The 26,244-nt window shown below is 39.5% G+C and overlaps 1 protein-coding gene across 4 annotated transcripts in view; it reads right to left on the reverse strand.

The window, feature by feature from the left end:
• Window positions 1–16,651, reverse strand: part of SEMA6A (semaphorin 6A) — a 134,807-nt gene extending 118,156 nt beyond the window's left edge. For all 4 annotated transcript variants that reach the window (XM_027652479.1, XM_027652477.1, XM_027652478.1 and 1 more), the window contains exons 1-2: window positions 16,637–16,651; window positions 4,594–4,596 (exon numbers count right to left, since the gene is read on the reverse strand). The gene's annotated coding sequence lies outside the window, so the exon portion shown is untranslated. The remainder of the gene's footprint in view (window positions 1–4,593; window positions 4,597–16,636) is intronic.
• Between the last annotated feature and the right edge of the window lie 9,593 nt (window positions 16,652–26,244).

Genomic DNA, 26,244 nt, shown 5'->3' on the forward strand with positions numbered 1-26,244 from the left:
GCTGCCAGCGACACCTCGGGGCCGGTGCCGGGCGGCACGGGGCTTGTGCCGAGCAGGTGCCTGCGCCGGGGACCCGCCGCGCTCGGCCCTCGCCCGCCCCATCGCAGATGCCGCCGCCTCCAGCCATCACAGTCGCTGCACGCCGGCGGGGCGCGGAGAGTCGGCGAGGGGCGCCTTAGGAGCGCGGTGGGGGGCAGAGGGCGGCCGTCCGCAGGCCCTCGGGGGACGGGGGCGCGGCAGCAGGGGCTGCTGCGGTGCCTGGGGCGGCAGCGCAGCCCCGCGCACGGAACCGGGCCGTGCTCCCCGGCGCATCCCCCGCGTCCCCGGGGGAAGCGGGCCCGGGGCCGCAGCTGGCCGTCCGCTTGTCGCCTTTCCCCCTCCCCTCCGCCCCAGTCCCGCCGCGGTGGTCGCTGGCTGCGCTAATCCCTGTCTCGGAGCCGATCCAGCCGGGAGCAGGAGCAAGCGGCGCTAATACATTAATCCACCCTCTCCCCGTCCCCGCCCGAGGCCCCCCGCCGCCGCCGCCGGCAGTAATCCCGGGACCAGCCCTGGGGATGTGCCGGCACCGCTCCCTCCCGCCGCACACGGCGGCCGAGCCGCCCTCTGCCCCGGCGCGGTGCCAGGACGGCGGCAGCGGGAGCGGGAGGTGCAGAACCTATGCGGGGCCCGCAAACCTGTCCGGGGCCAGGCAAGCTCAGCCGCTGCTCGAGGGGTTCGTCTCGCCCGCCCGTGGGTCCGTCCTGTGGTTCTTCCCCCTGCTCCCGCGCGCCGCTGACCTCTTAGAGCATCGGGGCTGGAGCGGACAAGCTGCGGGAGCGGGCTCCACTATAAACCCTACAAAATAGCCCAAAGTCTTCGAGCTGCAAAACCCGCGTGCTCGTTTCCTTGACGGCGGCATGCGATTCCTCAAGAGTTTTAGCAGTAATTTCCACCCTGTAGATCTCGCTGGAGTTAAGGCTGCAAGGAGAGCCTTTAGTTACTTCAGCGCGAAGGTATCTGATTTCCAGGGGATTCATTTACATGTGGAATTACTTCAACATGATTTATATTTCTTTTTTTCACCAACCAGATAAGTGAAAGAACAGAATGCAACTAAGGGATTTGCTGTCAGGTCACGAAGTGTGGCATTAAAATTAGAATAACTACTTTTTATCACAGTTGCTTTTTCTTCCTTTTATTTTCAGATCATGAAAGGACTCTGACACATTGGTTTTGGTTCTGTACTTGATTTGGGTTCTAAAATTAACCACATATCCATTCAATTTCTAGTTGTTAGATTACAAGGGAAAACATTCATCTGTATCAAGGAAAAGTTTCTTCTTTCCTTTCTGACAGTTTAAACTGAATGTATACTTAGTGTAATTTTTTCACCAAAGGAACTGAGACTTAATATGTATTTTCTTTCTTTCTGCCCCTGTAAATCTAAAACAGAGTAATTGCTGGGGACAGATAAATTTTAGAGAAACAAACTTACCCTAGTCCTGAAAGCAATTAGAGAAACACAAGTGGTACAAATAATTTCTGAGTACCCAAACGTGTGTCAGGGGCGTAAACTAGATGAATGTACCTTGATTTGCAAAGACTCCTAACCCCATTTCCACAAAGAGGCTCTAGATCATATCAGGATACTTCTCCCTCTGCAGGAAATGAGAACAGAGACTGAACATAGTCAGGATTTGTGGAAAATACCCATTTGACAATGGCAAATACTGACATCCTGTCATTCTGTTACGTTCAATCACTGCATACGTTTTGAGGTGTTCAAAACTGCCACTGACTTTGTTGTGGGTTTGAACTGTAAGCAGATCTAGGTTTGGTCTTTACTGTGTGCTTCAGACTTCATGAATATTTCCGCAATACTGAATGGTTTATTTTACACTTACATTTTTTCAGTAATCAAAAAAAGGCTCTCTGACAGAGAATACTTTCCCCTCCTATAAATAGGGTTTTGAAAAATACAGACCAGATTTTTATAGAATAAAGTTCTGTAAGAAGCAGCACTAAAAAAAATCCTATTTTCCAGACACTGGTACTAGCTAAGGCATTAGTTAGTAGAAGTTTCATGTTCAGGTTCTTTTACAAAAGTGTTTTCTATTCATCCATTTTCTTTCTCTGTCTTTAATTTCCAAGCCTACACTCCCTAACTTCTTCACTTAAATCACACATTGTAGCCCTTTTTCATATAACCCTCTGCCAAAATGACAGCCAGCTCTTCTGTCCTTTGTTGCTGCTCCTTCTGCTCTTAACTTACTAGAACTGATTTACAAAATCAGACTTGTCTTCATTGCTTAAAAACCCACTGTCTTTTGTTTTACCTGACTCCCTGTTCCCTTTCTCACTTGGTACCCAATCCAATAAACTATTCTCCTCAACTTTTCTCTCCCACCAAGTTTTTTAGGCTCTTTTCCTGGAACTTTAATGTCAATCTCAATTCTCCATGCTGTCAGATTTTCTGAAAACAGAGACACAACCTTATTTGTTTTGCCTAGACTAGTTAACTGTGGGCTACTCACATGGGCTTGGGGAAGGGAATTATTACCCTTATTGATGGGAAAAGACATATTTTTTCACTGGCTGCTTTTTGGCAGCTGCAGCAGTAGAGTGCAGTGGGTTTTGCAGTCACAAATTCTTGGTGAGGTCTCCATGGAGCTGTGCATTTTAAAAGCCTTATCTGAACAATGCACACAAGCTATAGAGAACTTCTCCAACTCATTCCAACCTGTTTGCAGAGTAGATCTCTACCAAAGATTTGACTTGAGTTCATAAGAAAATGTTACCTCTACCCTTCCTTCCCCATCATATATGAAATATGTTGACTTAAAGTTTGTGGGACACCTGGTTTATATTGAGGAAGGGATTTGGGTCTCTTTCGCTGGCAGCAACTGCCATATTCAATTGGGATGTTCAAAATTCGAAGCTAATTGCCATGCTGAGCCCCACATTGTATTAATCTATATTTTCTGCTCTACCAACTTCCCAGAGTCATGTGACAGTATGAGCAGCATCCCCTTAGATATAGCTCTGAGGAGCTGGGATACAGGGTTGCAATGGTACTTCATTGAGCTCACCCCCGTTCATTATCTTCCTGCATGGGAATAATATGTGTAACATTCCATTCAGCTTGTTCTTGCCCCTATTTCAAAAGTTCAAAGTGCAGCAGAGTTTTACATTGTCAAGAAACAAAACAGAAGTGGTAGAGCTGAGGATTTTGACAGCTATCTGAGAAACACAAGCGGGTTTTGCCCCACGAAAGGTATCAGATAGTTTTGATGTCCATGAGGCACTTGAAGCCTGTAATCTAAGAAGGGCTTGTACTCCTTTTTTATCTCTCCTATTCTGGCATCAGAATATATTTACCTGTGGAGATATATCTCACCACAAATAAAAACAAAATGTCGAATGCAGGCACATCTTATATAAAAGAAGTGTTGACTTCTTTTATCTTACAGCAATAGTGAAATCACATCAAACTGCAAATATGATTTTTGTCAAGACAAGATTATTGAATGTCTGGCAAAGTAATTACTCCTACACAGCGAAAAATAAGATCTTTCTTTTAATCACTTCAGGGGAATTCACCAAACTTAGCTGTACTCTGAAAATGTGGTTGAGAGTGGGCAGATTTTTCTTCAGCCAGAAGCTGTTCTTGGGCATAGTGCAGCTAAAGTAAAGAGGACTTATAAAAACTAACACACACACAATTCTCAACCTCCCAAAGTAAAAGGGCAACTGGTCTTTTGCCAAATTGACTCCTGCAGTGAGATTCATAGTTTGAAAGTGTGAGCACTACTAGACATTTTACAGGTCTTTCTGAACATGTAAAATGAGATTAGATTAAGAACAATGAGTTTCCTCCATGGATGTGATTTTTACTGTTGAATCCCTGCAAAATTCTTTCTGTAACTGAGGACCTTACTAAAAATGCCACATTTTTAGGATTTGCTTTTCCCAATCACTTTGTTCAGACATCTTCCAAACGGATACGCAGATGACTGTAGGCTGACATGACATGCTTAACAAGGACCACCCAATGTTTTGAAAGGTCAGCAAAATAATTTGAAATGCTCACTGGAAATCCTTCGCTGAAGGATTTGCCTCTGCTGGGAACCCAGAGTGTTTCTCTGCCAATTCTGTGCAGGTTGGTCTCTACAACTATGGAGGATTTTGGAAGACAAGGAAGGCTGCAGAGCAGATGTTTTATGCAGGAGGCTACGCTGGTCAGCCCCTGCTGTACTGTGCCAGAAAAATCAGCAGAAATTCATGTTGCGTTGTGAGCAACATTCACATGTCACTGTGTCATCTAATTCCCAGAAGAGCAGAGTGTTACATGATGGTGAAATGAGCAAAGAATACTGTGGATAGTGGCTGGACCATATGGTGAAGGGAGTGGTTCCCCTTTAAAAAAAAAAAAGGAAAACAACATAGCATGTAAGATCAATATGGGTAAGTGATGTAGAATTTAACAGTTGTTAAAGCCAACAGAAATTTGCAATGATTCATTATCAAATTACTCTAAACACACGTGGGCCAAATCCTCCTGTGGTGTAAATTAACATAATGTTATTAATGTTGGTGCATCTGTATTGATTTCACCTGCTGATGTTCTGTTTTGTAAAATTTCACGAGGAAGGGATCTTACAGTGCTTTTTAACTAGACTGAAGAGCTCCACAACAGGAATATAACTGATCTGTTGTATTCCATAGGCACTTAAACCTAAGTCACTAGAAAAATTATTTGCTATTAAACTCTATTGGATTTTCCATAAAGGGAAACTTAATTTTTTCACACAGTGGATGTTGATGATCTCACATTAGTCTCTTCTAGTTAGAGTCTCTGAGAGGAAAATTAATCAGAAACTATAGAGAGAGCATCTGAAGAGACTTTTCAAATTTTATTTCCCCTCGATTTTACTATGAGAGAAGACAGCATGCTCCTCAGATACTTCATGGTGATTTAGTTTCAAGTATTGTGCTCTACATTTTTAGTTCACTATTTCAGAAGATCCACACACCCAGCGATTCCAACATTGTGCTTAGGTGTTGCATCCTTTTTTAGTACAGTGAGGAACTGAACAGAATAAAATGTTTCAGCTGTTGTTTCTCATTATATGATTAAGGTTTGACACTAAGTATTGAGTTGGTTGGACAGCAAGTGAAGAAGTGGAGACTCTTTGAAAACTTGCAAAATATATTTTGATTGGAAAGTTAAGTTAAATTAATAGAGTTTTCTTGGGGTAAATCCTCTGTTCTCATCAGGACTCCCTAAAATCAGGCTTGATCAAGAGCTTAAGGAGAACAGTGAGGAAAGACATTTATTTTGGCTTTGCCTATGCTCTTGCAGAGGATAAATATGGTCCAAAGTGAACCATTGCAGTGGCTCTCCAAAAAAGCAATGAACATTTCAGATCTAGATGGGGTAACTGAGTGTAAACTTACTGTAATTGAAAAGACAGCACTGAAAAAAGTAAATATTATAATAAAAATGTTTTAAATACAATTACAGCATCAAACTGAGAGCAAAGCCAATTTTAAATAGTAAGAAATGGTTAGTTTATTGAGTCAAAATCATTGCTTTCAGTGTCCCTTCAGCTGAACTGAGCCCTTAGGAACATTCAGTACGTGGAATTGCCAGGCAATACAATATTACCAAAGAGAAACCTTTAATGGTTTCAGTATCTGAAATAAAGAGGCTTTATTCCATCCTCCTCCCCAACACACACACTTTAATTCATAACATTAAACCTCATCCAGCTGACTTTTTTTTTTTTTTTAACCCTCAAATTGATGGCAATGGGTAGGAAAAAGGATATACAACTGACAAACTAAAAGGAGAAGTGTGAAGAACAGAGGGGAAAAGAGGAGCCAGGACAAAATGGAAGAGACTAGAAGAAGGCTCCAGCTGAGAAAACTTATGAAGCAGAGTCTGCAGTGGGCAAGAAGTAGGGAAACTAAAGAGAAGTGATGGGAGGAAAGAAAAAGGAAGGAAGAGAAACAAGGAGAGAGGAAAGCAAATAATCCCTATGTGCAGCAAAAGATTAGCAAGATATAATAAAGCAATGTAGGAAAAATGGGATTGGTTAAACCTTGACCATTGAACAGCTGACAGGAAATGATCTTTTAGTCAGGTTTTATCCTTCGATCTTGTGAGGTTACTGAGTTGAAATATTCAAGAAATGAGAGACTGAGTTGTTCTAGCTTTACACTAGCTTTTAAATAATATGAATATTTTTAAATACTAATGGAGAAATTAATGTCAAACACATTACGGCCTGCTAGGATACAGAAGAGTGACTGAAAATGTGTTGAAAGACATGACAAAGTATTTGGGAAGAAAAGTGTGTGTCCTGATTTTGGCACAGCAATTTTCATCAGTGTCAATTACCTCCCAACAGAACTTATTTGGACCCAATTCCGTGTGGAAAAAGTGACACAGGATAGCCAGGAAACGACAGTGCTCTAGGACACATGGGTTGAATGGTGAGTCAGTCTAGAAAGGCACCAAGGTGACAAGCAGTCATGTATCCTGTGTGGGATAGATGGAGTTTGGCTCCTCTTGGCTCACACCTGTGAGCAAGGCAAAACCAAGTGAAGGGAAACATCTCTCACATTCTCCTTCTGCACCTTCCCTCACCAAGGTTCAGTTAATGTCCCCAGTGTCTCACAGGGAAGAGCAGAAATTTATTCCTTTCCAATGGAAAATATGGGATAAGGTGTTAGTTTGTAGCACAGTGTGGTTTTTATGGGTTAGAGGGGGTAGTTGATGGGGTCTTTTCAGTGATTTCTGAGAATGCTCAGTCTAGCAAAGATATCACTCAGCAAAAAAGCTGAAATGGATATTTTCCTTTGTCTACTTGGCTGTAATCATTTTTCCCAAGAGGAAAACTGATCAAATGGTGTTTCTAGCTCTAGTTCATGTAACTGGTGTAGAAAGGGCTCTCTTTTGGCTTTTCTCTGTATTGCATTGAGCCAGGAAAAGTAATAATAAGAATTCTGGACACTTATATTCAGTAGTCTAGGTTTTTCCAGACCTGTACTCTGCCAATGGTATTTGTATTTAAAAGGGTTTTACTCCACAAGAGGCTTCACTGAAGGTAACTGAGGAGTTAGGTATTTCTTACTGTATGCAGAGGTGATAGCTTCTGGCCCGTCTGGGAATGATGATGAGTACAGCATTACTGCCAGGTACAGCCTCTCCCTTCCTCCCTCCCTCCAGTCTGGTTGTAATCTGGAGTTTCCTGGTGATTATTAGAGCTGAAAAGCATTTGCTAATGAAGTCTGCACTATTACCAAGGAATGAGGGAAGGGAAGCAGAGATTTCCTGTGTTTGCTCATTCCTGGCAATCATTACCTAGCTGCTGCTCCCCACTGTGCTTCTCTCAGGTAAATCACAGCCTAGACATTCCAGTCCTGCCTTAGTGAGTTTCAGTCACTCTGCTGTGCTTGATATTCATGCAACAAGATTGAGAGGAAGTGAGCGAAAGCCATTTGGAACATTAGTCACTGATCCAACATAAAGGACAAGAGACCATGAAGAAACTGACTGCTAAGTCAGTTTAACTCACGATGAAAAGAGTGTTTCCACTGTTTGGAGATGCATATTTGATTCCTGGCTCAAACCATTGTCCTTTCCATAAACCATCATACCAACCATAGTCTGTTAGAGTGTACTTAACAGTGTATATGTGGACGTTTAGCAGATAAAGAAGAATACCTTGTAGGTGGAGAAGTGGCAAGACTATGCCTAAAGAAAAAGGAACATGGAGGAAAACATCAGCTTGCATGCAATAAACCACAGGCATCCTCGGTTTTGTGCCATCAGTGATGAAACTCCCACTAGCTGAAAAACAAATTAACATATTATTGGCCAGGGTATCATTTATAGCAATACTCTTGGTCTCTTTATTTGGTCTGTCCTGGAGACAACATTGTTTCTCACTTTTGGCAAGGACTTCCTGTGGATGTTTTTTGGATTGTACTTTCAACCCTGTGTGGAATCGATGTTCACAGAAAATCAGCAGAAAACATATGTGCATTTTAATATCTACTTACACACTCCGTCAAAGACACAAATAGGGCTTGATGTTGGAGTATTAAATTTTTAGTGGGGCCTGTGTTCAATTGAAATCTCTAATTTGGATGTTCAGTTAAATAAAAATCAAAGTAGATTTATAAATGTGCTATGTTTGATATGGACTAAGTTGCTTGGGGAAAAGAAGTGGACTTGGAGAAGTCTTTGGGAGTTTTGTCATGGATTTTCATGGGACCAGATCATCACCCAAGATGCAAAATCTGTAACATTAACCAGTTTGTAAACATGCCTCTTAAATATGTGAAAACAGAAAATTAGGAAGATCAAAAATGTGAAATAAAATACCCTCTCCCCTCAGACTGTAAAGTCTGGTTCAATCTTGGTCTTACTCAAATCAATTGCAAAACTGTAGCTGACCTCAGTGTAGTGAGACAGTGATTTTCAATTTCAAATACAGAATTTGGTGTAGTGTTTTTGTATGTTAGATAAGACATACACAAACCACCTTTCCCCACAGTCTAAGTCATGCTAATGAAATGAATATATCATTCCTGCCTCTTGAGAACTGATTTCACAGTGACTTAAATCATACTATGTTCTCAGGCACCAACAGATAGATGTGAAGGTTTTGGTTGGTTGGTTGATTGTTTTTTGTTTTTGTTTTGGTTTTGTTTTGGTTTCTTTTTTTGTTGGGTTTTTTTTTTTTTTTGTAGGTTTTTGTTTGTTTGGTTGTTTTCTTTTGTTTGGATTTTTGTGGTTTTTTGGGGGGGAGGAGGGGTTAAAATTTTGTTTTGTTTTGTTTTTAAATGGCATTTCTGTTGTTCTTTTTTATTTGGCTTGTCCAGAATTTAAAAGTTGGCAAGACTACTGCAAAAGTACTCCTTGGTTATCCTTAAACTTTCCAGCAGAGTTACAAACCCTTGCAAGTAGGGAGCTATAGTGAAAACTCTACAGTGACCTTAGTGATGGTGGCAGATTACAAAATGCATGTTGCTAAGATGTCTGGTTAATGAATGTCAGTAGGATTAGAAAATGATGAGTGCACTTTTTAAGGTTGCCATGCTGTGATAGATTTCTATCACTAATAACAATGAAAGGTGTGCAGGAATCTGTGGACACTGCCTCTTTCTCCCAGAAATCAGCACTGTCTCTTATTAATTAAATTGATTACAGAACAATATAAATCTCTCAGTGCTTATTCCACTCATTTCATACATACTAATGAGGATGAGCTTCTGAAGCTGGTGGTTGGGATCATTTATTCAGTGGTGGGAAAAATAACATCAGGATTCAGACCCCCTGCTGACTTTGCACACTGTTGTGCTAGATTTATATTGGCCTACTAATAAGTAACTGAATACATTAAATGAGGCACTCGTCACTGCAAGGGTTACAAGGGACTCCTTGTTTTTCTTCCTTGTGTATTCTTTAGTGAGGAGATTAGGGGAGATGGGCCCATTATGTAAGTCTCTCCTCTTGGTATTTCATCCACCGGTTCAAAGCCCTCTTTTCCAAACAAAACTATACCAAAGCTCTCATCAATCATTAAAAGTCCCAGTAGTTACAAACTCTCTGATTTTGATGTGAAGTGCAACAGTCCTGCGTTTTTTTCACATAAGAAACTGAATCACAATACGCTTAGCAGTTCAAACTCCACATTGCACAGTATGCATGATTAGTGAAGAGAGAGAATACAGGACATTTAGCAGCCAAAGAAATGTCTCTTTAGAGCTCCTCTTTGGGAGGAAATACAATGAAACAAGCAAGCTGGGTATTCCAGTGCAGCATATGTGGCTGCAAGAAAATGCTGGGCAAGTCCTGTATATCCACTTCTAATTTTGAACTGATAAACTCAACTTCCCAGCCTTCTGGATTTAGGATGGGAAAAAAGTATGCTCTATGGTGCCAGATAAGTGGCTCCTGTTACAAACCTAAAATACAGTAATATGACCACATTTTGTAGGAAATGCCCTGTGTTCAATTCATCAGGTTGGGTAGGGAAGCGTTGAAAAAAGTACTGTGTGGAAATGACAGTAAATGAGGACTTTTAAATATCTGTGACTGTTGTATTTTCTCTGTCCTCCACTTGTTAGAAGACAGGCAAAATTCACCAGCTATTTAGATCAGTAAACTGATGCCTTCTACAGATGAGTTTACTGTGAGACATGGGAAACTCAATTAGCCTTATTAGCTTAGCTTGTATAACTGCACAGGTAATTAAGTCAGGGGTGACCACCTCTTTGAAAAGTCCCATCTGCACTATGTGGCTGTACACAAAATTGGGAGGCACTTTTAACGTGTTTTGCAAGCAAATCAACAGGAAAAAGACAACAATTTCTGAAAAAGAGGTAACATATTGGATGCAGATGTGTGCAAGTAGGACTTCTATGTATCCATTGTCCCCAAACTGGCTAAACAATTCACTTTTTTGGATGAGTTGAAGAGAAGGTTCCAGTACACTACTAATTGACTTCAAATTATGTGACAGGAATACTAAGACTGAATGATTGTAGTGGTGAATGAGGGAATAAAAAAATAGTGGGGATTAAATACAGTCTATTCCTTATTTGCATTGTGTGTGGCAATACAAAGGTGAAACTTTGTAAGAGATTTTAGTATATGTTCCAATTGACTTTGCAGTGTACATATCACCCTGTGAAAAAAAAGTACTTCCCATTTTGCCATGCTTCTTGCTTGCTATGTTTTCTTCCATCTGACAGCTCTTGTTGGTAACTATTTTGTGAATGGATCTACTCTTTCTTTTGAAGTTGTAATTTGCCTTGGAAGAACTGCCTGGGAAGGACTCTTTTATTGTCAGACCTTGAATCAGTGTGGGGATGGTTATTCACCTCTGAACACTTGGGTAACTCACAAATAGTATCTTCTATCTTAGAAGTCAAGTTTTACGTTATAACTTTTTTCATTGAGGAGTGATGCTGTTACACTCACTTCCTTGTTTATGGAACTGAACATTTCAACACCAGCACAAAATATGATTTATTTAGGACATATAACCTGTCAAATGCTAGTGTCTCTAGATATTAATTATGAAGTAAACCAGCATTTGAAAGAATTCAATGAGATATAGACATCAGTCAAATAATTTTGCTATAGTGATAGCAGCAAGGTGTAGAGTTTTTTATGCAGAACGGATCTTAACTCATTGAATTTATCTCCCTTATCTCCCTGCTGTTTTTTTGTTTGTTTGTTTGTTTGTTTTTGGTTGATTTTTTTTGGTGTTTAGAGGTTTTTGTTTGTTTTGGTTTGGTTTTGTGTGGGTTTTTGTTGTTTTTTGTTTGTTTGTTTTGGGTTTTGGTTTTTTCCTCATTTTTATTGCTATGTCTCAGAATCACAGGTTTTATGGGTGTTTAACTATTTAGAGGAGGCACTTGGTAATAAATGACTTGTCAACTATGAACTCTTTGTTTTGGCTCCAGTAGCTGTAGGACAAACTCTCTATAACAGACACAAGAAAAGAAATAAAAGAAATTCCAGAAACCTCTGTTACTTACAGTATGTGTAATAAATATGGACACAGAGCCTTAAATCTTTTAGTTCACCAATCCTTTTTTGAAATCTTAAGGATTAGTTGCCCCATGTATTTACTGAAAGTATCTATGAGTGGATCCCCAAAGTTTGAGCAGAAGGAAAGAGTCAGCTGTATGGATGAGGTAGAGATGGAAGTTGCTATGGGAAGTCTGTAAGAAGTTGTTGGACCCTGAAGATCTTTTCTGGATGATATCCAGTCTTGGGATGCAAATTTTCCTGGCTGCAGTTTACAGCATTGAGAGTCTAAAATTATGGCAGATACTTAGCACTTGAATGTCTGATTCCTAGACTTTTGGACCTAAAATTATGCTATTGCTTGCTGAAGATTATCATCCATTCTCTGTTAAAAGAATGTTCATTAAAATTGCAGGTGTTATCATTAATCACTTATACTTGCAAATCTATATCTATGCACTATTTACCTTTTACATTGCAAGTATAATGAGAAAAATTATGTGTAAGGATTTGCTCAGCAAAATATCCTATGTGATTGGCACAGAGTATACAGAGGGCGGTTAGGTGGAGTCAGATCCAGAAAGGGATGTTGGTAGCTAGCATGCAATTAAGATACCATATCCACACTGTAACCTGTATTTGTGACTCTACTTCTAAAGCAAGGGACTTTAGACACAGTGATACTGAGTATTGCCAGTTATCTCTGTATAGTTTATTCAGGCATTTAAGTCACAGAGTTTTCTTGAACAAACAAGTCACACTTGAGAGGGGTTATACATAAATGAGAAAGCTTAAAAATTCTGGAATTCTGTGTTTTAGATCAGGAGCAGTATAAAAGAAGGACTGAACAGCAAAGCTGGATCCAATGCAAATTTCCATAAAAGAATAAACCTATTCAGACATAGAGTTTAGATTAATTTCTACAGCTCAAATATGTTGGAATCATTATAAGACTTGTTTTTATATGGATTTGAATCCATTGAATTATTAGGCATTATTCCTTGTTTCCCCTTCTAGTCATGTGCATTATATAATTGGTGTCTCATATTGAATAAATGCTCAGTTCTCTCTGCCTCTTTTTATTTTATGTGTATGCATATAATATATGACATCCAGGAGATGTCTTCTTGTCTGTGTCTGATAGAAATTATTAATGCATTACACTGTGACTGAATTCATCTATTTATTCAAGGAGTGTACAAATGTCACTTTGCTGGTTTAGGTCTCCTCCTTTGGCAGCTGATTTCTGTCCTTGCAACACCCATACACCTCCTAGAAAGATGAGATAAGCAGCTTTTCTCATGGAATAATTTTATTTCTCCTTTAATTAGGGAGCAGTCAGAACACACTTGTGTGCGTGATCAATAGGCCTTGCAGGAGGTAAGGTGTTTAATCTCTGTGACACGTGTCATCTCAAGCAGCCTTGTGAGCTGGGATGCTGGGGCTATTCCTGACGCTGATCATTTGGATATGACCATAAGGTGAGCAGGTTAGACTGCATCCAGAAAATAATTTTTAACTGCAGCTAGTAGCAGAACACTGTCAAAGTTTCAAAGGATTTAACAATGTTTCTGAAGGAAACATTTAAAGGGCCTTGTTGAATCAAACATTCCCATCTAGCTCTAGAGGCATTCCTCTCCCAGGTCTGCAATGTTTGGTTACTCTTCTATTGTTTGATGTAGAGCCTTAGATCTTCAATTAATATGCAATTCAGTGTTCACTGAGACAATGGCAGGATCTACTCAGCATTTTGGCAGCCTCTGAAACAGATAAACTCTAACCTTTGCCAAATACAAAGAATGATAAAAGCAGAAGTCACTTTTTTTAGCTGAATTAAAATAAACTGCCAGTGTCTTTGTAGTCCTCATCTTTTTTCCTGCTTTACTGTTGTAACCTTCAGCTGGCATTGCATGGTGCCTATAAAATACATACTGTAGAATTAATAAATAGAGTTGCAGCAGCAAGCAGGAAGCCAGAGACATTGAATTTGTCCTCAACTACTATTCATCCATTAGATTCAAAGTGTAGTGTATGTTGCTAGATTTCTCTAGGCTGTTCCTGGAAATAGGTAAGGAGTCCAATGCCACAGCAATCTACCTTAAAATGTGTTTGAGTTCAGTGGGGCAGGATTTCACTGAGTCTGTTAAATGGGAGTAGGTCATGATACCATCATGGAGGTCTTTTCATGTGCCTATCGAAGGGCTGAGATGTTGAAAAAGTCAAGTACAAAAACTGTATGAATACCTGTGTTCCAGTTAAATTATTTGAAAATTAAGAGATCACTGTTTTCTGCAAAGAAGATAAAATTTAAGGTTGTCTTTTACATGGGAGTCAGCAGGCAAAGGCAGAAAAAACCCACACCCAAAAGCAAAAACAAAGACCTAAAATACGTTTGAGAGTCATTGGTTTGCATTTTACGAAAACCTCTGTGTGTGATTTGATAGTTCATTACTATATCTCAGGGTTGAGATCTAGTCCTGTGTAAAACAGGACAGTATATTTACAATAGCTTTTCTCTCTTTTTAGCAGACGTGGGGAAAAAATAGAAGTTCCTATGACGTGATATTTTTAGTCACTCACAAAGTTACAATGGTTCTACATTTCTCCTGCTTAGTCCAAGTGTTTTGCCTTTGAAATATGTTCAGAGAGAATAGGCATGAAAGACCCTCATGTGCCAGTTTAAACAACATTTTATCTGCCTTAGACAAATCAAGTATTATGGCTTTACCAGTCTGACACATCTATATTGAAACATATTAAAGAGAAACTCACACAAACAGCTCCCCTGGCAGATCTAAGAGGGTGATAATCCAGGCGGGATGCAGAAAGCTGACCCTGGAGAGCCAGAGTTGTCACTGGGTGTTGGAGTATTTAAAAAATCAACTGATTAACGACAGTCATTCAGTACTGTGCATCCAGTGGTTAACGCAATGTGAGTTACAGGCTGGGTAAGCAGACCTGGAAGCTGAGGGGTGAAGTGAGGAAAACTTCACATGCTCTGCTTCAAGTTCAGTGGAGTCTACTTTTGGGCAGATTTTTAGCATTGACGTGGTTGCAGTGGCAGTAGTCTGGGACTGGTCTGTACAGTGGCTCAGGCAAGGCTTGGATTCAATCCTCTCCTCCCTCCCTCTGAGAAAACTCAGTGTTGGGAAGCCCCAGGGGAGTGCTGCTGCCTCTGACAGGCTGCCAGGCTTGGGAGGCAGTCACTGCCAGCCCTATTTATGACACTTATCCCACTTCCGAAGAGCCATTGCACCAAGACAGCAGTAAGGCTGACAAGATATGAACAGAGAGATTGATCATCTTGGAATAAACTTTGGCATGTTGACAGAGGCAGTGTGCTGCAAAAGACGTCATGTGAAATCCTCATCCGGGGACAACAGAGATGATCTTGAGTGAGCACACATATTACTAGCTCATGACATGAAAAGGGGCATAGGTACCATTGATATTTCTTCCTTGGTTTTCTGAAGCCTACTTTGAAGATTGCTAGGGTTGTTTGTTTGTTTGTTTGCTTTTTGGGGGGTGGGGATGGTGTAAGTAAAAAATGATTTAGCAAGTTTATAACTAGTTTCAGGACCATGAAGCCAGGGTTATGGCTTAAATAAATGGGCTGGTAACTGGTTTCAAAAGGAAAAAAAACATACCCAGTCGTAGTTCTGTTATTGTCTAATTCCTGTTAGGTGATCACATGATCATACTACGTGGAAGCCATTTTAAACATATAGCTTATATTCACAGTTATTTCACTATAGAAACATGAAGTCAAATGGAGGCATTTATGAACAAATATGTTAAGATTATTTTTACTCATAATATGTGTATTAAGAAACTACTGCACCTCTAGAAGTCTTGAAGAAGTACTGGCAGGAAGGGAGTTGAAGTTCACATAAAGTATCTGTGATCAGAGGAGATGATACCAGTTAAATCACTGACCATTTAATTCTGTTCACCTTTCCTCTCTTGATTTGCTGCTTTAATTTCCTACATTCGATTTCTCCAGTGATTTTAAATTAGCTCCTCTTCAACTTAAAAAAAGGGCTAGATTGTCAAGCTTTCAAGTGAGTTTGCTGACCAGAAGAATCTCTTAAGAGACTCACAGTAAATCCAGTGGAACAGTGTGGTTTTTTCAAAGTACTTGTCATTAAAGTTTGTAGTGCACAGTAGACTTGAAAAGAGTTTGGAGGACTGATTCAAGTAGTAGCATTATTTTTCACATGAGTGCATCAAGAAAGGGTATAGAAGTTGATAAGAAAAAATTTGAACCTTGGAAAAAAAAAATCAATTCATATTCTCATCTCTTTTTAATTAACTTGCCTTCTTTTTAGTCTTTGTCATTTACACATAGCTTGGGTCCCACAGCTTTGATAAATAGAATGAGGAATTCATTTATAGTGGTTGATTTTGCCTATATAATAATTATATCACTGAAAAAGGAAAAAAAATCCATGATGACTTGAAAAAAAAGGAAAATTATTAATCCAGAATAAACAAGAAGATACTGCTGTTTGACTGATATGAGCATGTTCAACATCCACTGAATATCTTTTCTCTTGGCTTGCAGTATCTGAAGTTAGTCACTGAGTACTACCTTTTCAACTTCTTCCTTAAGAAATCTTTATGATAAAGCTATGAAGTCTCCAGTGTAAAGCTTTACTCACAGAACTAGCACAAATCCTCCCATCCAACATCATGCATTTTAACTGAGGCTGACAATTCTGGCACAAGCCTGCATGCTCAAGACAACTGTAACTCCCTGCACAGCACAGCACAGCGGAGTACAGCACAGCACAGCACAGCACAGCACATTACTGCTTGGAGGAGCTTAAACTGTTGCTCTGTGATTTAAACAATGGGTTGCTAGAAGGACAGGCTTGACATACCCTCACAGCCAAGAATTTCCTTCCCTCTCTCAGTCCACTGGCTCTCTTGACTGTTTTTTTTACACCTACCCAATGCTACTGTAAAGCTTGCCTTCTCCTTCAGGCTTGTGAGAGTGATAGATGTGAGCAGCACGAACAACCACAGCAGCAGTAGAGATAGAACCACATCAAAACTGACACCACAGTCAATGGTTTTCACTGCAATGCCTTCAAGCTGCACTCTCTGTCTCTCCAGTGGAGCTCCTCAGGGCTGTATGCTGCTAATATGTTGCTTTTTCCCCCCCTCAACCACTGCTTCTCCTGCACTTTGAATGACCATTATCTTCTCTTTTTCTGCCTCCTCTCCCTCTTATTCTCACTCTTTTGGTCTCTCTTTTTCCTGGTACATTTCCAGATGTGCAAATACACAATCTTCCATTCCAACACCTCTTACCTACCTTTCTTTGATAGTGTGCTATTCCTGCTGCAATCCTTAAGCCTGGCAGTAAACACTGGGATTAAATGAAAGGCATTCTATTTAATAAGAAAGGCATTAAATATTTCCTTACTGGTTCAGCACTTCTCTCAGCATAGCCCTACACTTGGTGGGAAACACCAAAGAAACTGGTGACTGATGCTATAGATTTGTGTATATGTTTATACAGTGGCAATTATGGAATTAAAAGATCTCTACCTTGTACCTAGACACATATGCTGATGGATGCTTCAGAGTATGAACTTTTACTACATGACAAAATGTGTTGAGCTTAAAGACTGCAAAATGTGTGGATTTATAAATCAAAAGAAATAAAAATAAATTTACCTTGACAGGTTCACTATCCTCCTGTTTTCTGAATAAAGTAGTGCAGGATAATACACCTGTCTCTATTTCAACTTATAACTGAATTATTGTTCATCATTTTGATCTGACATAACTCCCTCCTTAGCAGCATTTCATTCACCCAGTGAGTCAATCAGTAAAAACAAATCATTCCGTAGGACAGACCCTCATCTGAAAAAATGAACCACTTTTCTTACTATCTAATGTAGATATATACCATACTGTATCTATCTGTCTAATGGATACTTTACACAATCTGAAACAATTTTCAAAACTAGGTTTTTTTGTTTATTGTAGGGGGATACTGTTAGAGCAGAAGGGATAATGATATAGCTTGATATACCAGGAGCCCTTATCAGAGATTTTGTCGTCATAAAAGAGCCTTAAAAGGACAGTTACACTGTTATGGAATACTAATAATGACTAGATGTTTCAGAGGTTTCTATGGAGAATAAGCTAGAACTGGGAACTTACAGAATAGATGCAGATTTTCAAAAGCCAAGTATGAGAAACTAGTTTTATAGACAATGGTACAGCTATTATAAATCTTTTGAAACAGGAGCCTGTATACAGCTAAAGCAAGTGTAGAAGGTGTTGAATAAGAGTCAAGAATAAACATAGCTCAAATAGCTCCAATAATGAATATCTGCTGAAGCTTAATCTTTGGTTTATGGATATTAGCTTTGAAAATTAATTGAGAATCTCCTATTGTGATCTTCTGTTCTCAGATCTAAAGTATAATTATGTCATGTAACAGTTATTGACAAGGGCAATTGCCTAAAAGAGAAAACCAGAATGGAGATATGTCTGCAACAGAATGGATATGAAGAGAGAAGGTTCTCATAAACCATATGCTTCTATATCCTGATTAAAAAAAAAATCCTTTATAACATAATAACCTAATGGTTCAGGATCCAAAAGTCAGTCATTAATGTTTGTTTTCAAGGATCTAAATGTATCTTTAAAAATGAAGTTTTAGTTTCAGATATTATCTTTAAAAGTTAGATATTTATATTAAAATGTCACTGCTTTTTCATAGATATTTAGACATTTGAGTGTTTTGAGGACTAGTAAAACATACCATAAAAGAACTCACTGTTATCTCTAATGGATCTGTGCTTTGAATTTTAATAATCACCACCACAACTTTAGTTTGCTGAATACTACTCATATGCATTTTGCATTCCAAGATCCTTATTCAGTTTTGCTTACAATATCATCACTCAGAATCCAAGTAATTGGGTTTTTTTAGCTCCTTGAGCTAAAACCGGAAAATGGTTTGGCTGTCAATTGTGAAAGGAAAAAATGAGGGACAGGTGCTTTGGGGACAGGTGTGAACACAGGAGTGAGATGAAACAGCTCACCCAGAACTTATGAAGTATCTCAAAATGCTTTAAATTTATGCTGTGCTTTTCACAGGATGAGCACCTGCAATTAGCTAAGACACATGTTGGTCATAGTTCTGACTCCCGTATTTTAATTTCCTCTGTTAAAAGTGCAGGAGATTCACAAATGTTTGTGTAGAAATCAGGGACAACAGTCCATTTGCGGCATAAACCCTGTCTTTCTCAGTCAAAGGACACAGCTATTGCTGTGTCACATATCCCGGTGTGGGCTGGCCTAACAGAGGTATTCAGTTGCAATGATGAGGCTACACCAGCGTAACTCCATCCTCCAGAGTCTACTCACGCTCCTGTACAGATGTGGGCTTGTGTGTTACTGCTGGTTTTGTGAGCATGTGTTTGCTGAGGACCTGGGAAGACCACACAGACACAGTCTTTTCAACAGAGACCTTCACAGAGCACAGGGAAAGGCTTGTTTAAGGATCTTCCCTATTTCTAGGCACAGCTCTGTTAGCAAACCCTGGCTGCATTCTCAGTGTTTGCATGCCTGTACAATACAAAATCTCCATTGCAACAGTTGTTTTAGATCATTACTGAGGAGAAAGACAATTTACTGGATCATTTGGAACTAGAAGGAATATAGATCTTAAAAACTATTCTAAAGAAGATGGTTTTGCATTCGGAGTTCCACAGACCCCAGGCATGGTATCAGCCCATTTAATAATGCAGATGGTCTATAAGGCAGTTTTTACAGATAGGTAAATCTCCTAACAAACTAAGTCAAAATTACAGGGTTCACAATCCTTGAGTTTAAAAAGATCAGAAATCTCCTAATTCCCCTGACACTTCCAGAAAGCATTCTCACTCTCTGCCTAACACCACAGATGGTCTTCCCTCTATGTAAGCCTTTCACTGATTCAGCAAGAGATCTGAACAATAACGTGCGAGTAAGAAAATTGATTGAACATTGAGGAAAGAGAAAGGTATTCCCTCAAAATTTTTGGCAGCAGGCAGCTGCAAGAGGTCCACGTATCTTACAATGAACTTTGTGCTTCATGCAGAACATCTGAAAACATCGGTACTTCCAGTTCTATAAGTCAGCTAGCGAGACATGTTGAAGTTATCTATCCATCCATCCATCCATCCATCCATCCATCTATGCATTTTGTTTTATTTTTTTCAGAGGGGTGATGTGGGCGGGAGGAGGAGGGTCAAAAATATTGTCTCCTTTTAAATTTGAGGAATAAGAAAGTTTGCATGATATACTGTGAAACATAAGGGCAAAGTGATAGGTATTCCTTCAAGAAAATAAATAGATTAGATACAACTACCCACCAAAATATATATTCCCAATTAACAGCAGAGTTAGACCATGCCAAAGAAAGTAATTGATTTCTCTTTAATTTGCAGCATTAGTTTGGTGTACTTATTGTTTAGAGACTGTGGGACCCATAAATTTCCAGGCATAAAGCATTATGCTACTCAATCCAATGCACATAAAATATAAACCCCAAACTCTTAAATCAATAGGCAAAGGGATTTCACTGGGAGAAAGGAAAATAGGGGCAAATTTTTTTTGTTAAAGTTTGTATAAAGGTAGGTGGCAAAGCCTGTGTGATTCGTTATCTGCAGCAGCAGCGAAGCTAGTGGCAGGAAATGACCAGGTGCTTGACAGTTTCTGTTGGCTGCATCAGGTTGTCTTCCTGTAGGATGCAGCTGTTCACGTATTCTTTAGTGAAAGCAGATGGAAAATTCATGTAGCTAATTGGTACTACTGACATGGGAGTGAAAGAAATGTTGTTGCTTCCCCCCCTCCCCCCTTGACTTCCTTTTCTTCACGCTGAGTATTAACATTCCAGATGGGGAACATTAAATTATGTGGAATTTCAATCAGAAAATGTTTGTAAGTTGATGAAAAATGTCCATAAAATAAATAAAGTCTGGTGAAGACACATGCTATCTATTTCTTCAATTACTCATGAAGTCTTTGTGGTATTCTTAAAGAACTGTGGGAGCCCTGACTGAAACATTCATTATTTTTGAGGATACCACTGTTGGATGAAGGGAAAATAAAATTCCCAAACTGAGCTGTGGAAAGATGTTGCTTTGTAGATGCAGAGGTGGTGGTAGTGAAGCTTTATATAAATATGGTTGATGAAGTATTTGTACAATTCTTTCTCAGTAGGACCCTAAGAGATTATTTTAATCTGCTGAGTTGAAAGTAAGACAGATCACTCGACTTTGTTTTCTGAGAAAATATGAATTTATAAAAAATTAAATTTAATATGTATACTGTGTCTAGGGCTTATTTATAAAGTCTTCTCCAGCTAGAATATGCAGGATTATTGAGAATAATTCTAGAAATAAAATGATGTGACTTGTCTACCTGCTCATATGATTTAAATACTCAAAAAGATTAATGCACTTTGTTTTCTCACAATGCCTTGAGTTTTGATTTCCTATATATCCTTAAAAACAGAAACTCATGGAAAGCTTTAGACCCAGAGAAGCCTGTTAACAATTTAACAATAAAAATAACAAATTTTAGTGTAAATTCTGCCCTAGTTAAAAATGCTGGCAACTGATAGACATATGTCCTGGGATAAAAAGTGTTTTCCCCTGGAGTTAGAAAAGTGGTTAACCCTGGGGGGTGGTGTTCCTGGTGTGCCAGGGCCACTCAGAAGCTATGTTTCGCTACTGTAAAAATCAACGTATAGCACAGCCCAGAAGAGAAGGAAGTTGAGGTAATTGAAAAAGTTGTAGCCATGTTGTGAAGCCACGAGGAGGGAGGGCCAGCGGGCCCTCCCCTCCAGCCCCTGGCTGGGGGGCCTGGAGCAGCACAGTAGCTGAGTGGAGCACCGCCCCCCCCCCCCCCCCCCCGAGGCTGGTGATCAAGGGGGACTCCAAAACAATCGGAGAGACCCCTGGATCACACCTTCTTTCCCCTCTTCTGTGAGGGGGAAGGAAGACAGCTGCGTGCGGAGCTGAACAGATACAGCAGTGGCTGAAAGCCAAAAAGATAGCCAGCAGCAGCAAGATGGCATGGAGCCAGGCTCAAAGACACAGAGAGATGTCCTGCAAGGAGGTAGAGCTGGCAATAGAACAGAGAAAACTCAATGAAGACTGAATTAAATCTCCCCAAAACCCCTTTTAGAGACCCTCTTTTGGAAAGAGAGGTGGACTTCCATTCGAAGGGAGTTCTGAAATGCAGCAGCACAGGAGAGGAGGACTGAAAGTCTCTAAGGCAGTCCCTCGAAGGCTCGGGCTCGAGGGATTGGGATTTTCACACAATAAGAACAGAAAAATTCTGACTACAATACTCAAATCTGCTGCCTTAAAAATGAAAGACATTAACTAATATCACAGAAACTACTTTGAAGGAACTGTGACCTGAAAAGTGACAAAAGGACTTTTCTATTTTCTTCGTGGACCCTTGTTGAAGAAAAAGAGAAATTTAATCTAATGTAAATATATTATTTTATCATAAAAAAGATAGTTAGGTTGTTACCTATATATATATGTATGTAAATAAACCTTGTAGGTATTTTCCCCTTCCCCCAATGCTGAGTAGTTATGTTTTGTCTGAAAACCCTCTCACACTGAAGTAAATTGTGGGAGGGGGGGGCTTGGGTTTGGAAATTGGATTTTTGAGGGATCTCAAACCACGACAACATATGAGACTTCCTTTCTTTAATAACCATTTTTAGTATCATCATTTTTCATACAAAAGTAAAGTATTTCATTGTATTAGTTGAACTGATAAGACTGACTTTTCTAGGGCCCTCGCTGTTCTCTTCCCTTTTCAGTTAAAATAAAGTTGAATAGAATTCCAACAGAAAAATAAAATCCTTAATTTTTTCTGTTATTTTCCCTTTTGTTAATGCCCAGAGAGAAAAATTGCACAGTTTCATTATTCAACAAAGCACTTGATTAAAATATTAACATTACTTACATGCTGTATATTTTTTCTAATTACTTGGAATCAGCATCCAAAACATTGAGGTATCTTAGAAAATGTAATTAATTTACAGTGGGGGGTCCACATTGTTTCCCTGAGAAATCTGCAGTGAAGTGACCTGGTTTTTTTTAACCTCAGTGAAGGTGTATCTTAATCCCCCTGCCTTCCCCCATCAAATCTGTTGGGAGGCCTCTGCGAGGAGGGGTATAATAACAAGACAGGACAAGGCAATGAGTAGGAATGAGAGCATTTTTTTTCTAGAGTTTTCTTGGACTGCAGCTGTTCCTCCAAAAGTATTGCACAGCCTAGACTTACATTGCTTTGATATGTTCCTGGGAATAAAGGAGCAGTTCCAGAGTTACACTTCTGAGGAATAAGGGAATGGGTACCATAAATGACTGGGAGACCTCTAGATGAACACACATCTTATTAGGGATCTCTACAGATCTCAGAGAGAGGTTTAGTGACTATTATCTGCAGGTCAGCAAGCTATATGGTAGGAATACCCTAGTGAAGGCAAGCCAGCAGAACCACAGGGACAATTAGCTGGTGTAAAGTCAGAATGAACTTCTCTGGCAGGTTAATACAGTACTGAAAAAAGTGCTAGTGGCTTGGCACAGAGCTTTAGCAGAGTTTTATGCTACATGATTAATGCAAAGATTAATCAAACTTGCCTAAACATCTTTGGATGAGAAATGGGCCTGTGAATTTCTGGAAATGTAATTCCACTAAAGATTTTTTCTTTTACAATATTTTTCTGTTTGCTTTGGCTGAAATTAGAAAAAAAAACCAAACAAAAAACCCCCAGGACAGTTACAGAAAGGAAAAGAAAAAAAGTAACCAAAGCAAGGAATCCTGTGACATTAAAAAACTTTGTAGAAACAGGAGTAAATTGAATATAATGAAACCAAGTACACCCCACTCCCTCACAATGGATGGATTCCAAATGGGAGTCAGGAATCATCAGTTGCCAAATTAGGACTAGTTTTTGACTAAACATATGTTCAGCTCCATCAAAAACTGAAGTTGTCAGGGGATCCAGACAGTCCAGGGTTACAAAATACTTGTTTTACAGGCATAGTAGTAGGTCGATCCGTCCTTCCTTCCTTCCTTCCTTCCTTCCTTTCTTCCTTCCATCCTTCCTTCCTTCCTTTCTTCCTTCCATCCTTCCTTCTTCCCTCCCTTCCTCCCATCCCTTTCATCCCTTCTTCCTTCCTTCCTTCATTTCTTCCTCTCCTTCTTTCCTTCTTCCTTCCCAGGAGAAGCAGTTTGGAAGTCCTATACCTCACTGACTGCCTCATTGACTGGCGTGCTGGAAGACAACATAGAGTATCAGACATCCTGCAGTGCAGTTTTGGACTGATGTAACTGAATGAGCAGTCTGAATATAGGTCACTATAATCAAATTCCTTTAAGTTATTCATACCTTCAAAATGTGCACTTGAAAATGTGCACATTTAGAACAGACAGTCTGCCTTATTCTTTCTGCTTAGGTGTTTTACATTAAACAGTCATTTGATAAAATATCTGATGTCAATACACGGGGACTTTTCTTAGTATGACAGATGGACAGGTTCACACTCACTATCCGTCCCCACTTTATTTTGGTATATTCAATAGTAAGTGGATCCACAACAGGAAAAACTGATGATGGAGTCCCTCTCTTACCAGGGCAGGTGACAGAAAAAGAGGGAAGTATCTGGGCAGATAATTTAGGTTCTTCTTAGGTAGGGAAGACAACTAAAATAGATTTTCCATAAGCAGCAGGAGCAGTGGTGTATCCTGTCTGTCATCTGACACATTTGGGAGAAATGCAATGGCCATGCCTTCTGTGGGACCCCATCTGAAAGATGTGCTCTCACTATTTGGATTGTATTAAACCACTCAGCAGAAAAGAGATCTGGACTTAGGGAATCAGCTGGGCTTGTGCAGGACATAAATTAGTGTGTGGTATTGCCAGAGCTTCTCAGTCATTTTAGGAATGACCATAGGCCTAGGTGTAAATCAGTGTAATGCTGTAAACTTGAGCCCTTTCCAGATTTAGGCAGGAGCTGAGTGACTTTTTTGAGGACTGCAATTCATATTTACATGGAAAAAGCCTATTTTAGATCTCTGAAGTCTTCTCTGCATCCTGGCTTGTGGTCTGTGAGACAGGAAGCATTTTTTACAATAGGGCTTGACACAGCGGAACCCTAATCTGACCAGAATAGCTAAGAGGGACTTATGCAAATGCACAGAATTTACTCAGTGCCTGCAGCCAACAACATCACTTGTTCATTTTATTTTTTTAAAGAGGAATAGATTATTTCACATTGTTAGATCTGAAAAGTAAGGCCTTGGGAAATTGCATCTGTTTTCAGGACAGCAATGGCTTGACTGTTCAAGATCTTCTATGGACTTGTTATAAATGAAGCTCAGTCTGTCATAAAACTTAATATGCTCTTGTTCAAAGGAAGTTATACTCAGACACACCTCTGAGATGGTTTTCATTCAGTTTGCTTTTAGCTCTAGGAGAAGGTATTACAGAGTGGATTACTGTGTTAATAAGGTTTTCTTATGGAGACTTGGAACAAATGTGCTTTATTAAAATATTTGTTAATGGTTTTCTTACACCAAATATTATGTACCATATTAATAATTTTATTTTTTGTGCTACATATATATTTTGAAAACTTAAATATTAAGGAACACTCAATCTCAAAGGCCAGTTAAAGTTGAAACTGAACTTTTCAGGACCGGCTCTCTATGCAACGCATTACTACTGAATAATATGGGATTAGTGTGAAAAAATGCATATCTCTCTTCATTTAAGTCAGTGATCTTTTAAGGACTCACCTCAGTACAACAACAACTAACAATTTAGAAAGCATGAGCCCACTGTGTCAAAAGGGAACTTCCAAATAGTTGAAGGATGAATAATTTCACCCATTACCTTGCCCTGCATATGCAATTTCTGGAGCGGTTCAGAAGCCACTTCAAGTTTGTTTAAGGACAATCTTACAAGGGCAATATCTTGAAACAGGTAGGTGAACATGACATAGTTTCTTTTTCATAGATCTTTATGACATGTAATGCACGTACATGATTCTACAGGGAGAAAAACAATTACACAATTGCTGGTAATAATTTCAAAAGCTGTACAATCAATTGCCATTAGCTATAACATTTTTAGCATGTTCCCTCTCACACTATGCGTAGATATATGAGTACCTCCATATTTGTTAGACCATGTGGGCTTTTCTTTGAAAAGCATTGTTAACATCCCCCATCCCTTAATTAAGCAGTTATCATTACAAAAGATGATGAAGTCTCCTGTCTTGTAGTCTTCTACAACTAAGAATACTTCAGCATTTTTTCTGGAGTTAAGGGCAGTTACTGTGTTTGCTAAGATGACTTGAATCTTCCTAAACACGTGTTGCTGAAGAAATGGGGTTTTATGAATTCTAGAGCAGCCTGTAGGCAACATTGTTGAATTGTTGTACTCCCTTTCTGTAGTTCAGCCTCATTTTTCATCTGTTATACTGAATGATCTCCATTTTAAGGGGAAAGAATTTTTTCTTTGGCATATGATATGCAGTAACAGGTGAAGTAGAGATCTTGTGGATCTATGTGAATTAAAAACCTCTTGCATGCTTGTCTATGCTTGGCAACCAAAATGGACACTTCTAGGTTCTGTGTTTCTATACAAAACCCGTATGGGCATCTTC

Source organism: Corapipo altera, unplaced genomic scaffold (genome assembly GCF_003945725.1).
Source record: "Corapipo altera isolate COAL_440 unplaced genomic scaffold, ASM394572v1 61286, whole genome shotgun sequence".
Classification (NCBI taxonomy): Eukaryota; Metazoa; Chordata; class Aves; order Passeriformes; family Pipridae; genus Corapipo; species Corapipo altera.